At 43.6% G+C, this 27,454-nt stretch overlaps 1 protein-coding gene and 1 non-coding gene across 2 annotated transcripts in view; one reads left to right on the top strand and one right to left on the bottom strand.

Moving 5' to 3' along the window:
* The window catches only part of LOC137445777 (receptor-type tyrosine-protein phosphatase mu-like), a 203,186-nt gene that overhangs the window by 4,704 nt on the left and 171,028 nt on the right, over nt 1-27,454 (top strand). The gene's annotated exons all lie outside the window — the stretch shown is intronic.
* LOC137445779 (U2 spliceosomal RNA) lies at nt 27,036-27,218 on the bottom strand. Its single transcript, XR_010988488.1, has one exon. It is a non-coding gene; the product is annotated as a U2 spliceosomal RNA (small nuclear RNA).

Genomic DNA, 27,454 nt, shown 5'->3' on the forward strand with positions numbered 1-27,454 from the left:
CATCTCTGTGAGGAGCAAATGCTGAGAGACCTGGGTCTGTTTAGCTTATAGAAGGGCAGACTGAGAAGGATCTTCTCAATGTGGGTCAATATCCAAAGGCTGGGGGTCAAGTGGATAGGGCCAGACTTCTCAGTATTGCCCAGTTACAAGACAAGGGCCAATGGGCACAAACTGGAACCCAGGAGATCCCATCTGAAGAAACTTCCTGGCTTTGAAGATGCCAGAGCCCTGGAACAGGCTGCCCAGAGAAGTTGTGGAGTCTCCTTCTCTGTAGAGATTTCAAACCCAGATGGATATTATAATGCTGGGCAACCTGCTGTGGGTGACTGCTTTAGCAGGGGCTTGGACTGGATGATCTCCCAGAGTTGCCTTCCAATATCCACCATACTGGGATTCTGTGATTGCAAAAGCTGCTGGAAATTGTTATGGTAAAAACTGTGGTGACCCCTCCTTAAACCAGAATAGGATGGATCTTCTCCAGCTATCCTTTCCCTCCTCTTACAGCACACAACCCACTCATACATAACTAATTTTCTGTCCAGTTCATGAAGACCATATAAATTTACAGCTATTGAGTAGCATTTAAAGATGTTCAATGGTTTACTCAGAAAAATCTTTAACTGCTGCTCTCCCATGGCTGGCAAACAGTGACCTTTCCATTTAGAACTCAAATGATGCACAAAGGAATGACTGCACAGCCATGAAGCAACCCACAGCTCACTGTCTGAGCTATTCAGCAGCAACCAGTTGAGCTCAGCTCTGACATGGCAGGGTGCAAATTCCTGAGCTACAAAAAACATTGAGTACTGGGCACAGGTAGAAGTACATGGTGGCAATGCATTGATCAGAGGTGCTGGAGCATGTTCAAAGGTCAACAAAGCTGATGAAGGTTCTAGACAGTAAGTCCTATAAGGAGCAGATGAGGGAAGTGGGGTTGTTTAGTCTGGAACAAAGGAAGCTGAGAGGAGACCACCTCATTCTCTACAACTCCTTGAAAGGAGACTTTAGCAAGATGGGAACACTTCTTCCAAGGAACAAGTGATAGGAAAAGAGGAAACAGCTTCAATTTGCACTGAGATATGTTTAGGTTGAGCATTAGAAGAATTTCTTCCCTTAAAGGGTTCTCCAGCTCTGGAACAGGCTGGTCAGGGTGGTGGTGGAACCTCTATATCTTGAGAGACTGAAAAGCCACATAGATGTGGTGCTGAGGAACATTGTTTAGCACTGGGCTAGTGTGAGAGACTAATAAGTTTGTCTCTCTTGATGTGAGTCAACAAAGATAAACTGATAGCAGAGGCACTGGAAAGAAGGTGGAAAGAATCGTCTACCAATCCTGGATGCAAATCAGCTTGTGATTGCATCGTGATAACATGGGACTACAACAGTGGATCCAAGGACCCAGCCATCCTGCCTTCAGGGCAAGATAATCTCCACCCATCAAGTACCCTGGGCAGGGTGACACAATGGGTTTTACCACCTGTTTCCTGAGGTGTAAGGAATGTGGGGGGCCTTGTCTGGATGGAGACGGGGGAGATGGAGATTCCCCCCCCCCCATCCAAAAATCTTGCCCAAACACACAGCAATACACAGAATCTAAGGATTATTTCCTGCCACTGGAATTCCTGAGGGACAATATTTGAATACATACCTAAGGACTAAAAACTGTATAAAAGACTGCAGCAACTACTGGTTTGTAGAGAGAAACAGAGGAGAGAAACAGAGGAGAAAAACGGGGAGAAAAACGGAGATGAAGGAAAACACAGGAGACGGGCCATGCCGCTGAGAAGAGAAAGCCCGGACAATGCTGCTCCGGAGCAAAGAAGCTGCCCGGAGGACCACAGTTCCAGCCAAAGCCTCAGCACCCTTTCTCTACAGGCCCAGGCTGCCCAGAGGAACCTCAGCACTGTTCCTGTACATCTTCCCAGAGGACCACAGCTCCAGCCAAAGCCTCAGCACCCTTTCTCTACAGACCCAGGCTGCCCAGAGAAGCCTCAGCACCATTCCTCTACAAACCCAACATCTCCTGCAGCACCTTTCCTCCACAGACTTTAACTGTCTTGGGGGGGATGAGGGGTGTGGTAATATAATTCCTTTCCTCTTCTCTCTCTCTTCTCTCTCTCCCTCTCTCTTTTCTCCCTCTCCCCTTCTTATGTCCACTTTATTTATGTAATAAATAGTCTAGCTGTTGATACTTTGGCCTCGTTTGTGCCTCTAGTTTCATAACATGGGAATATTTAAAAGAACTGTGTCTCCGGACCGAGACATCTAATGTCTCCGGACCTTGACAGCTAGCAGTTGAGTTTGATGATTTTAAACACCTCTTTCAATCAAAACAATTCTGTGATTCTACGATTTAATGCTGGACTTGGCCCTGCCAAGATTAAGGTTTGGTGATCTTAAAAGATCTCTTCCAACCAAAGAAATTTCTGTCTACAACTACCTGAAGGGAGGTTGTAGCCAGGAGGGGGTTGGTCTCTTCTCCCAGGCAACCAGCACCAGAACAAGAGGACACAGTCTCAAGCTGTGGCAGGGGAAGTTTAAGCTCGAGGTGAGGAGAAAGTTCTTCACAGAGAGAGTCATTGGCCATTGGAATGGGCTGCCCAGGGAGGTGGTGGAGTCACCATCCCTGGAGCTGTTCAAGAGGGGACTGGATGTGGCACTTGGTGCTATGGTTTAGTAGTCATAAGGTCTTGGGTGACAGGTTGGACTTGATGGTCTGTGAAGTCTTTTCCAACCTTATTGATTCTATGATTCTTGTGACCGAATTTTTGCACCAAAACATTGCATTACAGACAGAATTGCAAAGTTTGCAGGAGAAAAATGTTGTAGGCTTATGCTGGTTTATGAAAGTCAAGAAATGGGTCTTATTGGTCCCAACTGCAGTTTTGTGTAGCAAGAATCCTAGCAGCTTGTGCACAAATATTGAAATGTCACAGAAGTATTCATGCAGAAAAGTAGGTGGTCTCCTTGTCCCCCAGCTTGCTGTCAAATGGCTTCGTATCCATACTGATTCCCTCCTCGTGGTTGTGGCTCATGTCTTTTGGTTAATGTAGGCTTAAAAATGCATCTTTCTGATCTGTACCTTAAACCCCACAAATGATAGAGTGACAAATTGATGCTTCTGTGCCTCTAGCAATGAGGCCCATGAATTAACCTTCCACCATTCCTGCAGTAACGGTTCAGAGTGCTTTCAACAGTCATGAGTGATCGCTTCTAACTTCATTAATGACTCTACTAATTACATAGTTAATCATGTCATCTTGAAAGCTGAAAAAATAGATAATGAATCAGGGCTCCTCTTTTCATGATTTCATGCCCCTTTTTGGGTTCATTGTAATAAAACCCACAAAACAGCAGTACAAAATAAATCAACTCTGTGCATTCATGTTTTGAGCTTTGTAGAGCAAAAAAACAAAATTTGCTTTTATGGATAGGAAATAAGAAAAGACATTTGTGTGCCAGGATTCCAAGCCATAAAGTTGAGACTTGTGCCTGTTCAGAAGCTCTTGCATGGCTTTATTTCCAAGGTATTCATCAAAAATCAGGGCAAAGCCCCCATCATGCTGAGGTACATGGTTTAATGGTAGGCTTAACAGTACTGGGTTAATCCTTGGACTCAATGATCTTAAAGGTCTTTTCCAAACTAAATGATTCTGTGATCATCTTGGGAGAGCTACAGTGCAAATGAAGAAGTGGGATTGGATTAGGCTTAAGGTAAAGGAACAAAGGGAGCATAGAATGTTAGGGATCAGAAGGGACCTCCAGACATCATTGAGTCCAAATCCTCTGCCAAAGCAGGATCACCTAGGGCAGGTCACACAGGAATGCATTCAAATGGGTCTTCAAAGTCTCTAGAGAAGGAGTCTCCACAACCTCCCTGGCAGCCTGCTCCAGGGCTCCATCACCCTTCCAGTAAAGAAGATTTTCTTGACATTTAGGTGGAACTTTGTTCAAGTTTGACAGTTCCAGTGCCTTAATCATCCTCATAGCTTCTGTTAGACACTCTCTAGTGCATCTCTGTTCCTCTTGAACTGGGGAGCCCAGAACTGGACACAGTACTGCAGATATATCCTCAGGAGGGCAGAGCATAAAGGGAGGAGAACCTCCCTTGACCTGCTGGCCACACTTTTCTTAATACACCCCAGGACACCATTGGCCATGGCCATAAGGGCACATTAGTGTTCCACAGATAACTTATAGCCCACCAGGACTCCGAGGTCCTTCTCCATGGAGATGCTTTCCAGCAGATTAATCCCAGATTTGGACTAATGCATGGTGTTTTTCTTCTCCAGGTGCAGGACTCCAGGCTTACTCTTGTTGAACCTTGTTAGGTTCACAGAGCAGACAAGAAGCTCTTCTCATACTGGTTTTCAAGTGATTTGCTTTCTACTAGACCTTTGATATCAAGTAATGGTCAGTAAAATTGAAATAACATGTTGCCTGGCTGCTGTCCCAGGAACTCCCTGACATGCTACTCCCTGAAGAGAGGCTGGAGCAAGGTGGGGGTTGGTGTACTCTCCCTAGTAACAGGTTATAGGTCAGAGGAAATCGTCTCAAGTTGCACCACTGAAAGGGCTCTCAAGCACTGGAACAGGCTGCCCAGGTAAGTGGCTGAACCACCATCCATGGAGGTATTTAAAAGAGGCAGAGATGTTGTATTGATGGACATGGTTTATCACCAGACTTGATGACCTTAAAAGTCTCTTCTGACTGAAATGATTGTATGAGCTTAGGACAACAGGCATGGTACAAACAATAAAGCCCATTTGTTACACTTTCCAAAGCAAATTTACATTTGAAAAGAACTGTGAAAACAAAGAGGGGAAGAAGATCCCATCCATGACTTTTGAGGAGACTCTGAAGGTAGTGGAGTCCCCTTCTCTGAAGACATTCCAAACCTCCCTGGAAGTAATGATGGACATTCTGCTGTGAGTGAACCTGCTAAAGCAGGTTGTACAGGTGATCAGAGATCACTTCCAATCCCCACCATGCTGGGATTCTGATATACTGTGAATGACACTGGTTTTATAAGGTGGTCAGGTTAGTTTGTGGAAGTCTTGGTGATACTTTCCCAAAATACTTCAGAAAATCTTAATCAGCATTTGCAAAGCATTATATACATTTTGGAGTGCTTCAAGCTTCTGATTTTCAATAGCTCAAACTGCACCCACTGATAACTGAAATCAGATTGAAGAGGGTTTTTTGGGTTTGGTGTTTGGTGGTTTTGTTGTTTGGGTATTTTTGATTTATAGAATTTGTCTCAACGAAATCAGATGTTGCTGGTATCTTCCATATATGATTTATGTATTTTCATCTGCTGGAGGTGAAAAATGACTTTCTTATTGCCTCACAGACTTTGGAATAATTCACTTAAAAAAAAAAGAAGAGAAACTCCGGCATTCCTTGTGCATCTAAAGCTGCTTCTCACTTTGATTGAACTCTGTAAGGAGGATGTGAATAGTACTGAGTAAAGATCAAAGATAACAACCAGTTATACTCCATCATTCCTATAGCTCAGAAAACACTATACATTTCCCAGAAATTTGAGCTGTAATGAAAAAAGTAACCTAGAAACTTTTATTGACAACAAGCTATACAAAAGGACTCTCCCTAGTTTCCAGCTCATGAGACTGTATTTGAAATATAACTGGAAGTAGCTTTTGCTTCATGGTGGTAGAGTGTAAAAACATCACCTGTGAACAGGGGGGATGGGATGACATCCATAGGGAGCTGGATGCATGTGGGCCCATGTGAACCTCATGAGGGTCAACAAGGTCACTTGCAAGGTCCTGCTACTTACTTGGGGCAATCCTTGGTATTAATCCAGGCTAGGGGGTGAAGGGATGGTCTGCAGCCCTGTGGAGAAGAATTTGGAGTTACTGGTGGGTGAAAAGCTGGATATGTGTTCTCCTCCATTGAAAAGCTGCAATGTGAGCTTGCATTCCAGAAGCCAACTGTGTCCTGGGCTGGATCCCCAGCAGTGTGGGCAGCAGGTGATGGGAGGGGATTCTGCAGTCCTCAGCATAGGGCAGATGTGGACCTATTGGAGTGGGTCCAGAGGAGGCCACAATGATGATGCGAGGGCTGGAAGCCCTCTGCTGTGAGGACAGGCTGAGAAAATTGGGATTGTTCAGTCTGGAGAAGAGAAGGCTCCAGGGGGACCTTCTTGTGATCTTTCATTACTGAAAGGTGCCAATAAGAAAGCCAGGGACAGTCTTTTTAGTAGAGCCTTTTGTGACAGGACAAGGGGTGATGGTTTAAAACCAAAAGAGGGAGATTCAGACTAGATAGAAAGAAGAAATATTTTACACTGAGAGTTGTGGGACACTGTTCCAGGTTGTCAAAATTTGTGGTAAAAGCCTTATCCCTGAACCACTCCTGGTCAGGTCATTTGGGGCTCTGACCAACCTGCTCTGGTAGAAGGTGTCCCTGCTGACTGCAGGGGGATTTGATTAGATGACATTTGAAAGTTCTTTCAGGCCTAAAATATCTTATGATTCTATGAAAAGTGATTGGGACATGGAGGAAAAAAAAACAAATAAAAGGCAGGCAGAGAATGTTAAAAGTTTGAAAAGAAAGTAAAAAATTTCAAGCATTATTGAATTGAATTTGCAAGCAGTGCAATAAGAGCTACCAGGAAAATTCTGTTAGCACAACGTTTAAGGGAGTTGAGAGTTGGCATTTAAACTCTTATTTCCCCCATGTAAAGATGAGGCATATTTAAAGAAGAAGCAATTGCAGGCAGAGAAAGAATGGGTAAAAACCTGAGGAATACGAGCGACATAAAAATTAAGAATTGATGTGCAGAGAGTCAAAATAAGTTGTGGGGATTGAAATGAAGTGAGGCCAGTTCAGAAGCTCTCCTAGAATCCTCACTGAACTCTTCACTGAAACAAAATATTGTCTTTTAGTTCTGCCTATTGCATTCAGACAATAAAATGATTATTTTCTACAGATCGTAGCCATTAAAGTATATTGGTAGGGGCTTCTTCTCAAGAGAAATAACATTTATGTCAGGAAGAGTGACAATCTCATTTTACCCACATCAATATTCCTAGCTCAGTGTATTCTCCTTTCCCAGCACAATACAGGCTAGTAAAATAACTGTTGTTCTGTGTCCTTTCTATTGAGTTAAGAGCATTTTCAGCTGAGGCAAAGCAATTTTTGAACCATCGCTTTGCATTCTTGGGAATGCTTCTTCAGCCCTCTGCACAATGCTTATGTGATCACTAATACTGAATATTTTCCATACAAAATATATTAAAGGAGGAGATACTGTGTTTAAATAGTAGCAGAATTCTGTTTGTTTCTTCACCTGGAGGTGTTCAAAAAACCTGTAGGCATGGCACTTTGGAGCATGGTTTAGTGGGCATGGTGGGATTGGGTTGATGGTTGCACTTGATGATCTGGGAGGTTCTTTCCTACCTTTGATTCTATGACTTTATTATTATATGATTGATCTAAATACTCTTTACTGATACAAAGAGACAGTAAAACATCCTGAGCAGTAGAAGGACTGACAATGGTGATCTAGTTGGGGATGTCCCAGTTGACTGTAGGGGGGAAGCAAGGAGTGGACTAGATGACCTTTAAAGGTCCCTTCCAACTCAATGAATTCTAACATTTAATGATTGTATGATAACCAGGACCCTCATCCATATGCCTCAGAATACTTTACAAATGGAACTCCCCCCCTTTTACAAGTAGAAACCAAAGGGTATGCACAAGACCTTCTTGCAGGTTGCCCATAACACCATGAATAGGGCTGGTGACACATTTATTCCCATCATTAGCAATCTGGAAGGCTGAGGCACATAAGTTCAAACCTTGGAGGAAGAACAAGCCTCTCTGCATCCTCAGAGATGTGTTTCATTTTATCAAGTGCAGTAGAAAACAAACCTACTCTATGCAAGTAATTAGTATAAACATATTTCAGATGAATTGATAGTGTCAATAAACTCTAAAGAGTTTGCTTGCTTTGTTTTGATTCAAGTAGAGCAAGATTCAGGTATTCACTGTTCTAAATTGTCTCTGAAAATATCTCTGTGTCTATTTTGACAGTCCCTTTCTCAACGCTATTCCCACCAGGATTTCCACCCACAATTGCATTGAAAAGACAATGCAAAGAAAGCATCAGGCTCTGCTTTACAGAAAAATGAATAAATCTCTTACATAGCAACCACCCAAAAGTAAAATCAAGGTAATTTTTCTCAGATGCTCTGATTTTACACATTTTTAACTGCTTGTTGAGAATTGTAAATGGGTCTTGAAAATGTATAGCTGAACTTCCTTGCTTTTACTTTACAGAGTCATAGAATGGTTTAGGTTCAAAGGGACCTTTACAGGTCATCTAGTCCAACCCTCCTGCAGTCTGCAGGGACATCTGCAACAGCTGCAGGTTGCTCAGAGCCCCAAACAATCTGATCTGGAATGGTTCCAGTGGTGGGGCACTTATCACCTCTCTGGGCAAACTGAGCCTCTGTCTCACCACCCTTACTGAAAACATTTCTTCCTTCTATCCAGTCTGAATCTCTCTCTTTTAGTTTAAACTCATCATCCCTTGTCCTGTCACAATAGGCCCTGCTAAAATGTTTGTCTCCATCTTTCTTCTTGGCCCCTTTAAGTAATGAAAGACCACAAGAAGGTCTGTTGATTTTTTACTCACTTTCCTTTAGCTTTCACAAACCCTTTTTGCTGCAGTGCAGTCAGCCTGCTTCCAAAACTGAAAGAGAGGCTGAGTTGTGCTGCAGTTATCTCAAAGGTGGAATCCCATATCACCAGTAACACCAGTTGCCTGTAACATTATCCTGAAACTAGCCTGAAAATGCTGCTTTCATTTTCGTATCTCACAGATATCCAGAGTCCCTGAAGGGAGTGAAGAGGTAATGAATCACCAGGCTGTGAGTCTGCGATTTTCTGAGCTATTCCCCTGACGAATTTGCTTCCACAGAGGCTTGGTGAACTGACAGAAAGGTTTGTGCACCACATTTATCCATATTTAACTTTATGTTGTGTCTCATGCACCAACATTCCGCACAAAATCAGATACACTTTAAGGACTAGAAGACTGGGGTCACTCTTACCTACCTTCAATTTGACAATAACAAGTCAAACAAAAGCAGTGACTAGTAATAGATTTTGTTTTTACTCCCCATGAGAGTGAGAAATTAGTTTTAGGATGCAGATACAACATTTAGATGAAGGAATTTTATCATTTTGGTTGAATTAAGAGCAAAGATTTTTGACCCTATTAAACACAAAGGCAGAATTTCAGATAGGAGATGCCAAAAATATCTTCACCTTATGTAATAGAATCATAGAATCATGAAGACTATAAAAGACCTTTAAGATCATCAAGTCCAAGCATAAGCTCAACACCACCATGCCCATTAAACTATGTCCTGAAGTGCCATGTCTGCATGTCTTTTGAACACTTCCAGGGATAGTGACTCTACCACCTCCTTGGGCAGCCTGTTCTAATGCCTGACCATTCTTTCAAGAAAGAAATTTTTCTTAATATCCAACCTAAACCTCTCCTGCTGCAACTCAAGGCTATTTCCACTTGTCCTATTGTTAGTTACTTGAGGTGAATGACCAACAGCCACCTGACTCCAAGATCCTTTCAGACAGCTGTAGAAAACAAGGTCTCCTCTCAGCCTCCTCTTCTCCAGACTAACCAGTGGCTGCTATGTCCACAGGGTTCAGACATGAAGACTTGATTCAAGCCCCTAAATACTACCTCAAAAAAATTACTCAGCATTTTCACAAGTGCCATTTTGTCTGAAGCCAGGGAAAATATTTAAATACTTCAAGAAAGTCAAGAGGGTGGTACTGAAATCCTCATCCAGGCAGGCCGCTGCTTCTCCCAGTTAAACAGCAGCTATGATAATTGACAATTCCTTTTCCTACTCATAGAAATAGTCAAACTGAATGTTCTTGACCTTTAAAATGTAAAACTAGGGACATTTTTGTAAAATGAATCTCTTTTCATGTGAAATATGTTAGTTCAAACAATGGGCAGTTAACATCAGCAGTAAGTTTTGAAACTTTGCTGATTATTTTTCACTGATGCTATCAAGATTCTGTTCCATAGTGACATCACAGAATCCCAGGACCCCAGCATGGTAGAGGTTGGAAGGGACCTATGAAGATCATCTAGTCCAACCCAACTGCTAAAACAAGATCACCCACAGCAAATGGTCCAGGATCAACATGTCCATGTGGGTTTGGACTCTCTGAAGAGAAGGACACTCCACAACCTCTGGGCAGCCTTCTCCAGGGCGCTGGCATCCTCACAGCAAAGAAGTATCTCTCATGCTCAGATGGAACATCCTACATTCTGGTTTGTGCCCATTGCTCCTTGTCCTGTAACTGGGCACTGATGAAAAGAGTCTGGCTCCAACCTCTTGACCCCACCATTAGCTATTTATCAGGACTGAGAACATCTCCTCTCAGGCTGCTCTTCTCCAGGCTAAACAGCCCCAGGTCTCTGAGCCTGTCCTCCTCATAGAGATACCCCAATCCCCTCAGCATCTTTGTGGCCTCTCCTGTCCTCTCTCCAGTAGTTCATTGTCTTGAACTGGGGAGCCCAGAACTAGACCAAGGACTCCACAAGTGGTCTGATTAAGGCAGAGTAGAGTATGAGGAGAACCTCTCTCAATCTGCTGATGACACTCTTCCTAATGTACTCCAGGAGACCGTTAATCTTCTTGACCATGATGGCACATTGCTGGCTAATGAAGAACTTTATGTCCACCAGGACTGCCAGTTCCATCTCCACAGAGTTGCTTTCCAGCAGCACAATCCCTCACCTGTACTTTTGAAGGGGTTATTCTTCCCCAGGTGCAAGATCCTACACTCATCCTGACTGAACTTCAGTTGGGCACTTGTTCAGCTTTTCAGCTTGCCCTGGTCACATGAACTGTGTCTAAAGAGTTAAATAGTGCTGCTCAAATTCCTTTAAAAACTTGAAAGGGAAGAAGGAAAGTGTCAGAGCTATGAAACCAATCAATTATTAAATCCCTTTTCTTCCCCTCAGTGTGTTCAGCGATGTGTGTTTAGTTCAGATGAAATTTCTCTGGATTCATAGTTGACAGCAGATGTTGTTCTCAGCCAGTGTGATTGCTGATAGAAAAGGATTTAGTCTTATCTTCTCAAGCTGGTTCTGCCTTGAAATACTGTTTCTGCCTGTAACAGGAATAATGTGGTCAGCAAGAGGGAAGTGATTGTCCCCCTGTACTTAGTGCTGGTAAGGACACACCTTGAATAATGGGTACAGTTTTGGGGCCCTCACTACAAGAAGAACATTGAGGTGCCAGGGTGTGCCCAGAGAAGGGCAACAAAGATGGTGAAGGTTTTGGAGAACAGGTCTTAAGAGCAGAGGCTGAGGGAATTGAGGTTGTTAAGTCTGGAGAAAGAGGCTGAGAGAAGACCTTCTCACTCTGTGTAACTCCCTGAAAGGAGGTTGTATTGAGTTGGGGGTTAATCTCTTTTCCCAAGTAACAAATGATAGGACAAGAGGTAATGGCCTCAAGTTTCATCAGGGTAGGTTTAGGTTGGAAGTGAGGAAAAATTTCTTTCTTAAAGGAGTGGCCAGTCATTAGAATAGGCTACCCAGGGAGGTGATAGACTTAACGTCCCTGGAGGTGTTAAAAAAATATGTAGACATGGCACTTCAGGATATGGTTTAATTCCCATTATTGTGTTGTGTTACTGGTTGAACTGAATGATCTGAAAGCCCTTTTCCAACCAAAACAATATGATCCTAGGAAAGGGCAGGCTCGAGGAAAACAATGTCTCCTCCCCCCCAAACTGGGCTTTGCTTCCATGTGTTTACATCTGAAACTAATCACGTAGCTAAATATGAAGCAAGAAATTCCACTGGGGCTTGTGTTGGAAAACATCACCTTGTCCTTGAGACAGTATTAAGTATTCAGATATTTCATAGAAGGGTAGCAGTGTTTGAGTTGTAAGGTATCTTAAAGATCGTCTGGTTCCAAACTCCCTGCCATGGGAGCAACACCAGGTTGCTCAAAGCCTCATCTGGCGTGGTCTTTAACACTTCTAGGGATAAGGCACCCACAACACCTCTGCATCCTCACAATAAAGAACTTCAGAGTAATTCATAGAATCATAGAATCAATAAGGTTGGAAAAGACCTCAGAGATCATCAAGTCCAACCTAATACCTAACATCTAATTCCTCTCAGTCCTTTCTGTTGTAAACTGCCTGGACTGGTTTGCATTGATTTTCCAGGTTATTTCAAAATAGGAGATAATTCCTCTTCTCATATCTAGATGAAATTTTGCTCTGTGTCATCAACAACATTTCCAATTCGTTTAAATTACCAAGAAAGGGTTATTTTGTCTGCTGATAGCCACATTCCAGAAGAGATCAGATTATTCCTTTGTTAGTACCTATCAGTGTGCCAGGCAACACATTAGTTAAAAGCACTTTTGGGTCATGTTGTGCCATCAACCTTCTGAAGCACTTGGGAAGTGGATCAGAAACAACAGGGAGTCCTGTTTAATAGGCAGTTCTACTGCCTGAGGGTATTTGCTAAGAGCTGCACTATTTTCTTGGATGAGATGAGGAAGAGCAAAGAAATTGGCCCATAATTTGAAAATACTGTTCTTTCCATACAGTTTGTTCAAACTAAGTCAGTCCTGGATGAAGTTTGATTGGGTGGGCACAGAAGAACAATCAAGAAAAGAGGGAGAAGTTGGATAGCACTATTCATGGCATGAGCAGATTCCAGAAAGGGTGATTTCTTTTTTGTTTGTTTGTTTTAATCAGAAAGTGAAGGGCTGGCAGCTGGGTGAGGTGGGCTGTGATTCAGGAAAGCACTTTAGTGTGTAAGCAAATGAGACATAAGCAAGTCCTCAAGGTGCTTATTCAGCAAAATCTGCCCAGAGAGCCCCACCTCTGGAAACATCCAGTGTTAGGTAGGATGGAGTTCTGAGGAACTCAGATCTAGTCGAAGATATCCCTGCTGACTGTTGGTGGTGTGACTAGATGGCCTTTAAAGATTCCTTCCAACCCAAAGCATTCTATGATTCTTCCCATCAAAGCTCTGAAGACAGATGGTCTCTGTCCCTGCAGGGTCTACACCCCTCATGCTCTCCAGTCTACTGCCCCTCAGGAAATCACTAAAAGGTGGGCTCTCCTTTTACAGCCCTGGGAGTGGATAGAAAGACAGAGCTGCCAAGTTGTCACAAAGCCACATGGAACAGCAAGCTTGTGAAACAAAACCCAGACAAACAAAAAAACAGGCATCAGCACAACCACTGCACCACTTTCTCTCCTTCACTTTATTTGACATGGACAAAGGTCTATTGTGACAGGAGAAGAGGTGATGGGTTTAAGCTAAAAGAGGGAGATTTGGACTGGATTCACAGGTTCATAGAATGGTTTGGGTTAGAAGGGACATTAAAGATCACCTAGTTCCAAACCTCCTGCCACAGGCAGAGACACCTTCCACTAGACCAGATTGCTCAAGGCCTCATTTGTCCTGGCCTTGAACAGGGAGGGAGCATCCATGAGCTCCCTGGGCAACCTGTAAGGACATTTTTCACAATGATGATGGTGAGACACTGGCCCATGTTGTCAAGAGAGGTGGTAGATGCCCCATCCCTGGCACCATTGCAGGTCAGGAGTTCTGGGGCTCTGAGCAACCTGCTGTAGTTTAAGATGTCCCTGTTCAGTCTACAAGACATGGTCTACATGACCTTTAAATGTGCCTTCCAACCCAAATCATTCTCTGATTCTCAAGCTTTGTGGACATTTGGCATTCAGGTGTGCTTCTTGTTTTGCTCTGCATGCCAGAGGCTTGCCGTTTATCTCTCTTTTGGGTTCTGTGTTGAGATGTCTTAACCTTGTTTGAGTATTTTCTGTGAAGACAAATGTAGAATAAATTTAGAAGAAGCAATGCTGGGTGTGACTGAAATAATGATTTTTTAAAGAAATATTGATCACCCTTAAAAAAGTATTTTTCAGGAGTGAAGTTCTTCATGATCCAAACATCTATGTTTATAAGGGTTAAACCAAACTCAGTCTATAATTTTCATGATTCAGATTCTTTTTGTGCTTCTTTTGATATTGACTACATGCCAGACTAATGAAAATGCAAATATGTTCAACCACTTTACAGCTTTCAAAAGATGAAAAATACCATTTCTGTTCTGCAGCCCTTTGAGTGGCTCTTTTGAGACGTTATCACTGAGTAGGCAGTCTAAAGCACCCCTTGCCAATCAAAACAACAAAATCTGAAGTTGTGCAGATCTGTAAAAATTGTCAAAATAAGTTGATGTCTTCATTAGAAGACCAAAACCAAAGAGTGGTGGTAAGTGGAATTCTCTACTTATTTCTCTGAGAGTTGTTGTTTACCTCAGAAAGTCAGAATCATGAGTGCAATTCAGCTGAGGTATTGCCCAACTAATCCTGGATCAATTTGATCTTTAATAAGAGGTCTTGTAAGAGAAATTATGAAGGAATGCTTTAAATAGGAGTAACTTACAGAAGCAGAAATGTAGAGGGGAAGATTTTTGGTCGAGTCAGAGAATGGTAGAGATTGGAAAGGAACGTTGGAGGTCATTTAGTTTAAGCCCCCTGCTAAAACAGCGGCACCTGCAGCAGGTTGCCCAGGATCACAATGTCCAGGTGAGTTTGGAATCTCTCCAGAGAAGAAGATACCACAACCTCTCTGGACAGCCTGCTCCAGAGCTCCAGCACCCTCACAAGAAAGTTTTTCCAAGTGTTCAGATGGAACCTCCCAGGTTCCCATTTGTGATGGTTTGCCCTTGTCCTCTTACTGAGCATCACTGAAGGGCATCTGGCCCCATCCTCTTGATCCTCATCCTTTAGCTGTCAAGCATTGAGATCTCTCAGTCTCCTCTTTTCCAGGCTCAACAGCCCCAGGTCTCTCAGCCTTTTCTCCTCACTGAGATGCTCCAGTCTCCTCAGTATATTTGGAGCCTCGGCTGGACTCTTTCTAACAGTTCCCTGTCTCTCTTAAACTGGGGCCAGTACTCCAGACATGGCCCCTGCTGGGGCAGGGAGATGTCATTTCCCAAGGAAATAAGAGAACTTTGCCACATGGTCCTCCCTGCTTCTTCCACACTTTGCAAAGGACTGGTTTTGTATTTCATATTTCTTTCTTTTCCCATCCATCCTTGTTCCCTACCCTTGTGAACCCTGCCTGTTATTGTTACATATATATATATATATATACACACATATATACACACATATACTGTTTAAAGAAAATTCTTTACCTCTCTACTTCCAAGCCAAACCCAAATTATTTCTTGGTGGATTTGCTCTTTCCCTTTCCTTTCCTCTCTATTGGGAAAGAGGAGGGGGGTTTGGGGGAGGGATTCTCAGTCTGGCCCCCATCTGAGCTCTTAAGCCCCAGTTAAGGCTCAAACCACCACAGTCTAACCTAAACCTCTCCTGGTGTAATTTGAGGCCATTTCCTCTTGTCCTGTCACTTGTTCTATGGGGGAAGAGTCTGACCCCTCACTATAATGTGTTTTCAGAATGTTGTAGAGAGAAAAGGAAGATTAGGAATGAAAATGCTAAAGTTGTTCAGAAATGATGAAATAATCCTGTATGTTCAAGAAGTGCTTCTGCTCTTTATTTGCAAAATAACAGAGTTGTGTGATTTGATTTCTGAGGAAGATTCTATGCTTCCCAATTTTCTAGTGCCCAGAAGAGATGTGAGTCACATCTAGCCAGAGACAGATATCTTAAATATCAACTGGTTTTGATAAATGGAATCCAATCTGTTTGAGATAATCTTCAGTCTTTTAATATATCAGAGAAACTCAAATAGAAGCAGAATACAGAAGCAGATTTAGATCAGACATTAGGGAGAAGTTCTTTACCATGAGGGTGGTGAGACACTGGAACAGGCTGCCCAGAGAAGCTGTGGATGCCTCATTCCTTGAAGTGTTTAAGACCAGACTGGATGTGGCTTTGAACAACCTGGTCTAATAGGTAGTGTCCCTGCCCATGGCAGGGGAGGTGGAACTCATGAACTTAAAGATCCCTTCCAATTGAAACCATTCTATGATTCTATGACACTGAAAAGAGCAGTATCCCTGTACCCAGCACTGGTGAAGCCACACCTTGAATGCTGGTTTCAGTTTCAGGGCCCTGACCACAAAAAGAACATTGAGGTGCTGGAGTGGTCCAGGGTAGGGCAGGAAAGCTGCTGAAGGGTCTAGAGCACAAATCTTGTGAGGAGGGGCTGAGGAAACTTGAGTTGTTCAGTGTGGAGAAAAGGAGGCTGAAGGGAGACCTTCTCACTCTCTGTAACTCCCTGTGATCCCAATTCAAGAGGGACAGGGAATTGCTGGAGAGGGTGCAGAAAAAGGCTACAAAGACGATTCGGGGACAAGAACATCTCTCTTATGAGGAAAGACTGAGAGACTTGGATCTTTTTAGTCTGGGAAAGAAAGACTGAGGGGGATCACATAAATGCTTATAAATACTTCAAGGGTGGGTGTCAGGAGGATAGGACCAGTCTTTTTTCAGTGGTGCACAGTTGGCAGGACAAGGAGTAACGGGCACAAACTTGAACACATGAAGTTCTATCTAAATGTGAGAAGGATGACTGAGCACTGGAACAGGCTGTCCAGAGAGGTGGTGGAGTCTCTATCTCTGGAGAGATTCAAAACCCACCTGGATGTTTTCCTGTGACCTTCTTTGGGTGAACCTGCCTTGGTAGGGGGGATTGGATTCGATGGTCTCCAGAGCTCCCTCTGTGTGAATTTGGGATTTAACAAACGCTGTGGGGGGCAAAGTCTAGGAAGAAATGTAGTGATTTGACAGAGATGAAGAATAAAGGTGGAGTGAAAATTTGTCATGGCTAGGATACCACAGAAACAATTGCTGAGTGCAAAGCCCCAAATTGTTGCTTGTGCTGTTTGATTTATAGAACTTGACAAAAATTCCCTGTGAAATGCAGCAAGGTTGTTCTTAACTTTGCAAACACATTTTCTGCAACAGAAAACAGCTTGGGTATATTCCCCAGCCTAGGGATGGAGAACAGCTAACATATCTGTTATTTATTTTTAACTGCAGCATTATTAAACCCACTGAAACAGCTCCAGCAGTGATGTGAGGAAGGCAGAGCTTATCACTTGTTAGAACAGACACAAATATTCCTACTTCTTGCCCACCTCTAATAATTAATGTGGTGCAGAATTAATATACCTAGCAATTGGTGAGGTCCAGGTCTATACGTAAAGCTTCCAGATGCAATTATAATGCACATAACAGAACAATAATAATGAAGTACCATCTTGGAGTATTTCTCTGGGATATTAACTGCCATTTGCCTGCCTCCAATATTTTAGATTCCCATTTGCATTCATCTAAGGGAAATGGTAGTAGTTACAAAACTAAGCTGGTTCTAATTCTTCTACCTAGCAAAGAGCTTTCAGAGTAAATAAGGATGTAGTATCACATAATTCAGTTTAATTGGGTAGGTTTTGTTTTAATAAGGTTTATAGAACAACAACAAAAAAAACCCAAGTATCACAGTGAGCTACTACTCCAATATATTATTTTTTTCTTTATCTGACACATGTAGAATATCTCCTTAGGTGGAGAACCTTTCAACACAGACAGGGAATCACAGAATTACAGGATGCATTGGGTCGGGAGGGACCCTTGAAGGTTATAATATAGTTTCATAGTTTCATAGTTTCATTCAGGGTTGGAAGGGACCACAAGGATCATCTAGTTCCAACCCCCCTGCCATGGGCAGGGACACCCCACACTAGATCAGGCTGGACAGAGCCTCATCCAGCCTGGTCTTAAACACCCCCAGGGACGGGGCCTCGACCACCTCCCTGGACAACCCATTCCAGGGTTTCACCACTCTCATGGTGAAGAACCTCCTCCTCACATCCAGCCTGAATCTCCCCACCTCCAGCTTCATTCCATTCCCCCTAGTCCTATCACTACCTGATATCCTGAGAAGTCCTTCCCCTGCCTTCCAAATCAAAGTAAATCTTCACTATGTTTATAATATGGTTGACAAGCAGCCTGTGTAAAATTGTTTGGATTCACTTTTGAATCACCAGATTGGGATTCTTTATGTGGAGAAGAACTTGCTGGTGCTGGTGGGTTAAAAGCAGGACATGAGCTGGCAGTATGTGTTCACAGGCCCAAACCATCCATGTTCTGGGATGCATACACAGCAGTGTGGGCAGCAGGTGGAGGGAGGGGATTCTGCCCCTCTACTCCACTCTGCTGAGACTCCATCTGCAGTGCTGAGTCCAGCTCTGGAGTCCTCAGCACAGGAGAGAGACATGGACCTGTTGTAGCAGAGGCCAGAGGATACCACAGCCGTGATGTGAAGTCTCTTCCAACTGGGCGTTTTATGTGATTCTATGATTCTGTGACTGGAAGCTCTTTCCTCTGAGGACAGGCTGAGAGTGTTGGGGTTATTCATCCTGAAGAAGAGAAAGCTCCAAAAAGACCTTCTTGTGGGCTTTCAGTACTCAAAGGATACTGAAGTACTTCAAGTACTATGAAGGGGTGGCACAAGGGTAATGACAGCACAAGGGGTGATGGGTTTAAACTAAAAGAGGGAGAGTCAGACTAGAGAAAAGGAAGAAATGGTTTATGCTCACAGTGGTGAGACCCTGGCCCAGTTTGCCCAGAGAGGTGGTAAATGCCCCATCCCTGGAACCATTCCAGGTCAGGTTGCTTGGGGCTCTGGGCAACCTGCTCCAGTTACAGATGTCCCTGCTCACTGAAAGGTGCCTTGGACTAGATGAGCTTTAAAGGTTCTTTCCAACTCAAAACTTTTGATGATTGTATGATTGTGGGTGATGCTTTATTTGAGATATGGTTGCAATTGTTAAAGCCTTCTTCATCTAGAGTGGGTGTGATTCTATAATCATGTCCGTAAGGCCACTTGCAGCAGGGAGAGTTCTCAAACTGAAGTCCTTAAGTGCCTATCTCTGCAACAGTAGAAATCACTGTGATTTTTTTTCCCTGCTTTCATTTCACTCTCTGCTTCAGCTTTTTCAATTGCTTTCAGAACCTCTGCCCCCTTCATCTTGCCTGAAACCCCAACTTCATACCTCTATACCCATCCACAGAGGATTTGATGTTCAGAAGGCTGTGGAATATCAGGTTATCTACAAAGTTCAAAGCAGAAGTTGTATTCCATGTTCTTCCACTTCAAAGGGGGGGAAAACCCCCCACATCTGGACCTCTGGCAAAATAATAAGATGCTAAATATTTTCTTATCATATAATCATAGACTGGTAGGGGTTGGAAGGGACCACTGGAGATTACCTACTCCAGCCCCCACTGCTAGATATCAGTATTATACCAGTTATTTTTCCAGTACCATATGCTAATGAAATAAGCACATCAGTCTCCCTCTCTGTTTATTCCACTCCAAATGAGCTTGATTTGATTATGCAAACCCATGTGCTTATCTCCTCTGATTTTCCAGGAAACCATATTAAAAAGACTGGAAGCCAGAAGAGCTCCATCTGGAAGCTAGGGCACGGAAATTATGTGATCTGTAATAAAACCTACACCTTGAGAAAGATTTAATATTTCTTGGCAGACCCAAGTGCAGCATGTTCCCATTGTAGTGATTTGTACTAGGAGTTAATAATTAATGGATCAATCTAAAGCCTGAAACAGTAGATAGGAGGCTAAAATAATATGAGAGGTAGAATTAGTGTCTAGTGTAACCTCACAAAGGGTGAGAAATAGCCAATTTTGATTATAGATTATTCTCCAAGTAAAAGACCTTGGTTTTGAGGATCCTTTTGTCACGTTTTTCGCAAGTCAGCTTGAAGAGCTCTAGTTAAGTAGATACCTGATGCAGAGCATCATTGTCCCACTTTCAGCCTGCTGCATGTGGTATTATATGTCCTGCCCCATCAGACACCTCATTAGTGGACTGGTCTGACTATCACCATGGTAACAGTAAGAAATAAAACAATCACATTTCTCTGGCAGTGCTACCCATCACTATTAGGCAATGAACATCTTGTTCGGCTGTGGCAGCCAGCACAAACCATCATCCCTCACAGATCCAGGAGCAGCAGCACAAATTCCTTGAAACCAAAAGAAACTCTTAATTACAACCCGTTTAAGGTGCACATTCTGTGATCAGCCAGAAAGCATCACCTTGCGCTAAGTTTTTGTCCTAGTTTGAGCTATAACAGAACCAGTTCTGGTTCAGGGATTTGACTTCTCAGCTCAGGCTCTGATGAGTAACAACAAATTCTGATGCTCAGGGTGGGTTTGTACAGCCAGTGGCTACTTCTAGCAGTAAGAATGCTGATGGGGAGAGTTACTGCCAAGGGCTGGGCTGCAGAAAGGCTCTGGCTTAGACTTGCTCCTGTGCAGACAAAGACCAGTGCCACATCTTATGTCCAGCCTTGGCCTGCAGAAAGTCAGAGATCGCACCTGTGGGGAGGAGGGGACAGGACAGGTGGCCCTCAACTGATGCACAAGGGATTGCATCCCATGGACATCATCTTCAGAATCAAGCTGAGGGATCACCAGGGTCAGACCTCTTCTATAGAATAGAATAGAATAGAATAGAATAGAATAGAATAGAATAGAATAGAATAGAATAGAATAGAATAGAATAGAATAGAATAGAATAGAATAGAATAGAATAGAATAAACCAGGTTGGAAGAGACCTTCAAGATCATCGCGTCCAACCTATCACCCAACACCACCTAATCAACTAACCCATGCAACCAAGCACCCTGTCAAGTCTCCTCCTGAACACCTCCAGTGACGGCGACTCCACCACCTCCCCGGGCAGCCCATTCCAATGGGCAATCACTCTCTCTGTGTAAAACTTCCTCCTGACCTCCAGCTTGAACCTCCCCTGGTGCAGCCTGAGACTGTGTCCTCTTGTTCTGGTGCTGGCTGCCTGGGAGAAGAGACCAACCTCTGCCTATTTACAACCCCCCTTCAGGTAGTTGTAGAGAGCAATAAGGTCACCCCTGAGTCTCCTCCTCTCCAGGCTAAGCAGTCCCAGCTCCCTCAGCCTCTCCTCATAGGGCTTGTGTTCCAAGCCCCTCACCAACTTCGTTGCCCTTCTCTGGACTCGTTCCAGCAAGTCAACATCCTTCCTAAACTGAGGGGCCCAGAACTGGACACAGGACTCGAGGTGTGGCCTAACCAGTGCAGTGTACAGGGGCAGAATGACCTCCCTGCTCCTGCTGGCCACGCTGTTCTTAATGCAGGCCAGGATGCCATTGGCCCTCCTGGCCGCCTGGGCACACTGCAGGCTCATGTTCATCCTACCATTGACCAGCACCCCCAGGTCCCTCTCTGCCTGGCTGCTCTCCAGCCACTCTTTGCTGGCCAGTGTCCCAGGAGGAATCTGTCCCTTCTGCCTTTTATCCTAATCCCTGTATTTCTGAACCAGTTCCAGAGCCCAGCCCTGAATCTAGTTCCCCTGTGTTACATAGTCCAGTCTGGGACTTCCCTGGTGCCTGCCCCCAACATGAATGGTGACATTGCCATCAGGGATTGGATTGGAAATTGGTTTGTATCACTTGCTTTCTATTTCATTGGATTGTTCTTCTTTCCATCCCAGATGGTTTCCTTTCTTTCCCACCCCATCAGTCTCTCTCACTTCTTCCCTTTCCCTTCTCTTTCATAAGCAGAGGGGTTTATGAGGAGCCTCTGGCACTCATCTCATGACTGGCCTAGCCCTTACCCTTCACAACTATCTTCAGTCCTTGGGTAGTGTTTCCTCTTCACCTCTTACTAATGATGACTGAGGACTGTGGACAAAATCTATTATTTTTGCTGAGAAATGTTTGGTCTCCACAGATTTCCAGATGGAGTACAACTATTGCCTTCTTCCTCTTCAGCAGTTATCTGGGTTGCTTTGCAGAAAAAATCATATTTTCATAGAATCACAAAATGGTTTGGGTTGGAATGGACCTTTAAAGGTCATCTGTTCCAAATCCCCTGCAGCCTTCAGGGACATCTGCAATCAGAGCAGATTGCCCAGAGCCCCATACCACGTGACCTGGAACAGTTCCCGGGATGGGGCATCTACCATCTCTGTGGGCAGCCTGAGCCAGGGTCTCAACACTCTCAGTGCAAAAATATTCTTCCTTCTCTTTAGTCTGTATCTCCCTCAATATACATAGATACATACATATATGTCCCTGGAGGTGTTTAAGAGGGGATTGGATGTGGCACTTGGTGCCATGGTTGAGTAGTCAGGAGGTCTTGATTGACAGGTTGGGCTTGATGATCTTTGAGGTCTTTTCCAGCCTTATTGATTCTATGACCTTATTGATTCTATGATTCTATGACTCTACTATTTCCAAACAATAGATGAATTTACTGCAGCCATTCCATGGCATAGGACTGGTGTGTGGTTAGTTTTGGAAGGCTGTTTATATATATTGTAGTTTCTCAAAGACATAAGTATTTCTCAAAATTACAGTTTTCCAACTGCCTACATTCAATAAAAACATTGCAAAGCAATTTAGAAGTTCTACTAAAAATAACCCTTCCCTTGTTTCCAATTGAAATCAAGCCATTGTTTACCAATATTCTCCTCTCTTAATTATGTTCTGTCTACAGCCTGCAATTAAATCATTTGATCTGAATATCTTCACCCCCTCCTCTAAAGAAATAAACAAAGATAAAATTCACTGTGGAATTACAACTTCTAGAAAGACTTGAGAAGGATATGGATCTGATGGAGTGGGTCCAGAGGTCTGAGGGCTGGAGAACCACTAGACAGGATGAGAGTGTTGGAATTGTTCAGCCTGGAGAAGAGAAGTCTCCAGGGAGCCCTTATAGTGGCCTTTCGGTACTTGAAGGAGGTCTGTAAGAGAGATGGGATCAGACCCTTTTAGCTCCAATGACTTGTTGAATTTCAGAACATGGCTGTAAATTTAAAATCCAGCATATGAAAATCCTTAAATCTCTGTTGTCCTTGTGACAGAGATACAAAATACTCATTTTTTTTTTTTTCACAGAAGCATTTTATTTGGAAGAGACCATTAAGACCAGCAAATTCAAGCATTTTTCTGCTTGTCTCATTGGTTGCTACTGGGGAGAAGAGACTCACCCTCACCTCGCTCCAGCCTCCTTTCAGGGAGCTGTAGAGAGTGAGGAGGTCTCCCCTGAGCCCCTTTTCAAGGCTGAAGTACCTCAGTTCCCTCAGCTGCTGCTCAGAATTCTTATTAGCCAGACCTTCACAGTCTTTTCCTCACTTTGTGACATTTGCAGATTAATTAGCATATTTTCTTTTCCATTTCACATGATTAATAAGGTGAAGTACTAAACCTAGGATGGATGATTATCTTTACTGCATGTATGCCTTGTCCCTTGTGACAGTGATCCTCACTGCTCCAAATCCAGACTTCTGCTAGAATTTGTCTTCTATGAAAAAATTGACCAACAACTTTGGTCAGGCCTTGGAACAAGCTGCCCAGGGAAGTGCTGGAATCACCATCCCTGGAGGTATTAAAAAAATGTGTAGCCATGGCCCTTCACCACATGGTTCAGTGGGCATGGTGGTGTGGGGTTGATGGCAGGACTTGATGACCTGAGAGATGTTTTCCAACCTTTATGATTCTGTGATTCTATGGGAAGTTTTCCCTGCTGGCACAAGAGAAGACCATGAGATGATGTCAGAAACTTCTGGGATTTTTGATAATGATGAATGATCATTAGCAATAATAATAATAATAATAATAATAATAATAATAATAATAATAATAAAGGATCCAGTTCATTGGGTTTTAATACTTTTAATAGGATTAATTTTTGTGCCATCAGTGATGATAATATGATAATGGCACCTTTGGCTCATTTATGAAATAAATATTATACTTCAAAGTGTTCCCCAAAAGCCTCCATATTTTAGAAGTCCATGACAGAATGTTTAGGATCAAAGAGTACATCATGGAAGAAATGGAACTTGAAGTGTCATGAAATGGAATTTAAAGTGTCATTAGACACTGAAGAACATAGAATCATCGAGGTTGGAAAGACCTCTAAGATCAGGTCCCTGCTTCCATTTGTGTCTTCAGTTGTTCCAACATCACTCTCTCCTCTGCTTTCCTTCAGACCTTAAACAAAAGATGGCCTGGAAAGAGATTTATGTCAGTCCAAAATGAGGATAAACATAAATCAGACATTGCTGTCATCCAGGCTTGAAAAGATTTTAATCTCATTTGCTGAAGCCTTCCTATTGTCCACTTCACTATGATGTCTCTCTGACCCTAAGCTGCCAGAGATGTCTGCAAAGCTCTTACAAGTCATCTAAACTCTTTAAAAATCAATGAGAGTCCACTGAGAGGAAATTCTATCACCCTTTATGCTAAACAACTGATTCCTGGTGATACTCAAGGGACTGCAGAACATCCTGATGAGTTGGCAGTTATTGATGGCTTCCTGAGAAGTCCCACTGTGCCTGCTTCTGTTCTCTCCTTGCAACTACTCATGTGCCAGAAAACCCTCCAACCCTCAGAGTGGGAAAGGAGGGCTGCTGGAAAGTGCAGTTCCAGTTTGTACCAGTCTTGGAAATTTCAGTTGGTACTAACTGGGAGCAGGGGTTAGGTTCTCCATGCCTATTGCATAAATTAGAGTTGAGGCTCTGCCAGAGTCTTAATATGATCAGATAGGGCTTAGAGCAATATGTCTTATGTTGTGGAAGCATTTTTGGAATTATAGAATCATCTGTTTTGGTTGGAAGAAACCTTTAAGATCATTGAGTCCAACCCAGCTCTGCCAAGGCACCATTAAACATGTTTGTCAGCACTACAATGCATCAGTACAGAGGAGGGTAGGCTTGCTGGCAAGCAACTCTGTGGAGAAGGACCTGGGAAATCCTGGTGGACAACAGGTTCACCATGGTGGACAACAGGTTCACCATGAGTCAGCAAGGTGTCCTTGTGACCAAGAAGGTCAGTGCTCTCCTGGAGTTGGTTTATTAAGAAGAATCTGACCAGCAGGTGGAGGGACATTTTCCTCCTTCTCTATTCTACCCTAGTGAGGCCACATCTGGAGTCCTGGGTCCAGTTCTGGGCTCTACAGTTCAAGAGAGACAAGAAACTACTGAAGGAGTAGTGGAGGCTACAAAGACACTGAAGGGGCTGGAATATGTCTGTGAGAAGGAAAGGCTGAAAGACTTAGGACTGTTTAACCTGGAGAAGAACAGCCTGAGAAAGGATCTCCTCAGTGCTAAGGGTGGGTATCAAGAGGATGGGTCCAGGTGCTTTTAAGAGCTGGGCCAGCAACTGGATGAGTGGCATCAGGCAAAAACTGCAACCCAGGAGGTTCTATCTGACCAGGAAGAAAAACTTCTTTGCTCTGTGGGTGCTGGAGCCCTGGAGCAGGCTGTCCAGAGAAGCTGTGGAGTTTCCTTCTCTAGAGAAAATCCAAACCCACCTGGGCATTGTGATCCTGGGGCAACCTGCTATGGGGGATCCTGTTTTAGCAGGGGGGTTGGACTGGATGATCTCCAGGGTTCCCTTCCAATCCCCTACTTGAAAATACTGTTTCTTGCATTAAAAATAAATAACTAACCCCCTAGAAGACAGCTAGGATAGGGGCTCTTTAGGCAAATAAAATAGAGTTGTCTTGCTGATAGGAAATCATCTGATTGTAATCTGTGAGATAAAATGTGACTCGTACTCTAGGAAACCAAAATGACAAGACATATGGTAGTGTTATTGCAGACTGCTTTGGCAAGGACCTGTTTCATTTCCATCCCTTTGCATCTGCCTGGACTGAGTTAGTTATTCTTAGCTGTCTCTCACAGATTAATATCTCCCAGGATGGCAATTCAACATCTTGCTATGGCAGCTTTCCTAGTTCCTTTTTTGTTTGTTTCAGTGCAAATTCCTCACTGACTGTTTCCTCTGAATTATTCTTCCTCATGTCCTCTGCATCATTTTTCCACTTTATTAGTGTGTAATAAATGTCACCTTCATTTCTGACTCGGGGTCCTTATAATTCTCCTCTTCCAAGCTCTTAGGTAGCAACATTGCTTTCCTTTTTCACTTTTGTTTTCCCAACATTGCTTTAATTTTTCACCTGTTTCTTCCCCACTCCCCCACCCTCCCTCCTCTGCTATCATTATTGGCATCTTTATGCAAAGTCCCCAAGGCCCTGCAGATCTTAGGAGCGCCTTTCTCTACTGAGCTTCTGGATTTACCTCACCCATCCGGGGTGCTGTGGAATGTTGCTGCTTGATGGTCCTTCCAAACCAAACTATTCTATGAGTGTATCATGTGGTTCTATAATGGCAACACTGGACAGGCTGGAGAGTTTAGCACAGGTGAACCGCATGAAGGTCAGCAAGGGCAAGTGTGGGGTCTTGCACCTGGGGTGGAATAGCCCCCTCCACCGGTACAGGTGAGAGGTTGACCTTCTTGAAAGTAGCTCTGATGAGGGACTAGGAGTGCTGGTGATCAAGCTCACCAGCAATATGTCCTCAATACCAAGAAGGCTAATGGTCTCCTGGGATACATTAAAAAATGTGTGACTAGAAATCCGAGGACAGTTCTACTCCCCCTCTACTCTACCCTAGTCAGGCCACATCTGGAGTACTGCGTCCAGTTCTGGGCTCCCCAGTTCAAGACAGAGAAGGAACTACTGGAGAGAGGTCAGAAGAGGCTATGAAGATGCTGAAGGGACTGGGGTATCTCTGTGAGGATGAAACACTGGGAGGCTTGGGGCTGTTTAGCCTAAAGAAGAGCAGCTTGAGAGTGAATCTTCTCCATGCTGATCAATATGTAAAGGTTGGGTGGCAAGAGGATGGGGCAAGACTCTTTTCAGTGGTGTCCAGTGACAGGACATGGGACAGTGGGCACAAATTGGAAGCCAAGAAGTTCCATCTGAACAGGAGGATAAACTTCTTGCTGTGGTGATATCAGAGCCCTGTAACAGGCTTTCCAGAGAGGTTGTGGAGTTTCCTTCTCTGGGGAGATTCCAAACTCAGATGGACATTGTGATCCTGGGCAATCTGCTGTGAAGGACCCTGATCTAGCAGGGGGGTTGGACTACATCACAGAATCACAGAAGCATTCAGGTTGGAAAAGACCCTTAGGAAGAAAACACATCCTAGGCCAAAAAATCTGTTTAATATAAAGTCCTCTGATTGAGGACATATCAGATATTAAACTGATAAGAACAGATACTACTCTTGATCTTAGCCAAAAGGCCGAGAAGCGATGACCTCCAGAGGTCCCTTCCAACCTCTGCCATGCTGGGATTCTGTGATTGCAAGGCAAAAAAAGCTCCTTTATGAACAAGTTGCTCCCAGACTCTGCTACACAGAATGGGCTAAGCCACTGTCAGTCTGGCTAAGTGGGTTAAAATTCCAGCCATATTTGAAACAGCTTTCATTATTAACTCAGCATAAACCTGCAGAGTTGCTCACCCTGGTGGTGATGGTGAACTAGAAAATTA

This window comes from Melanerpes formicivorus, unplaced genomic scaffold (genome assembly GCF_026170545.1).
Source record: "Melanerpes formicivorus ecotype bairdi unplaced genomic scaffold, bMelFor1.0.p_v2 SCAF_15, whole genome shotgun sequence".
Lineage (NCBI taxonomy): Eukaryota > Metazoa > Chordata > Aves > Piciformes > Picidae > Melanerpes > Melanerpes formicivorus.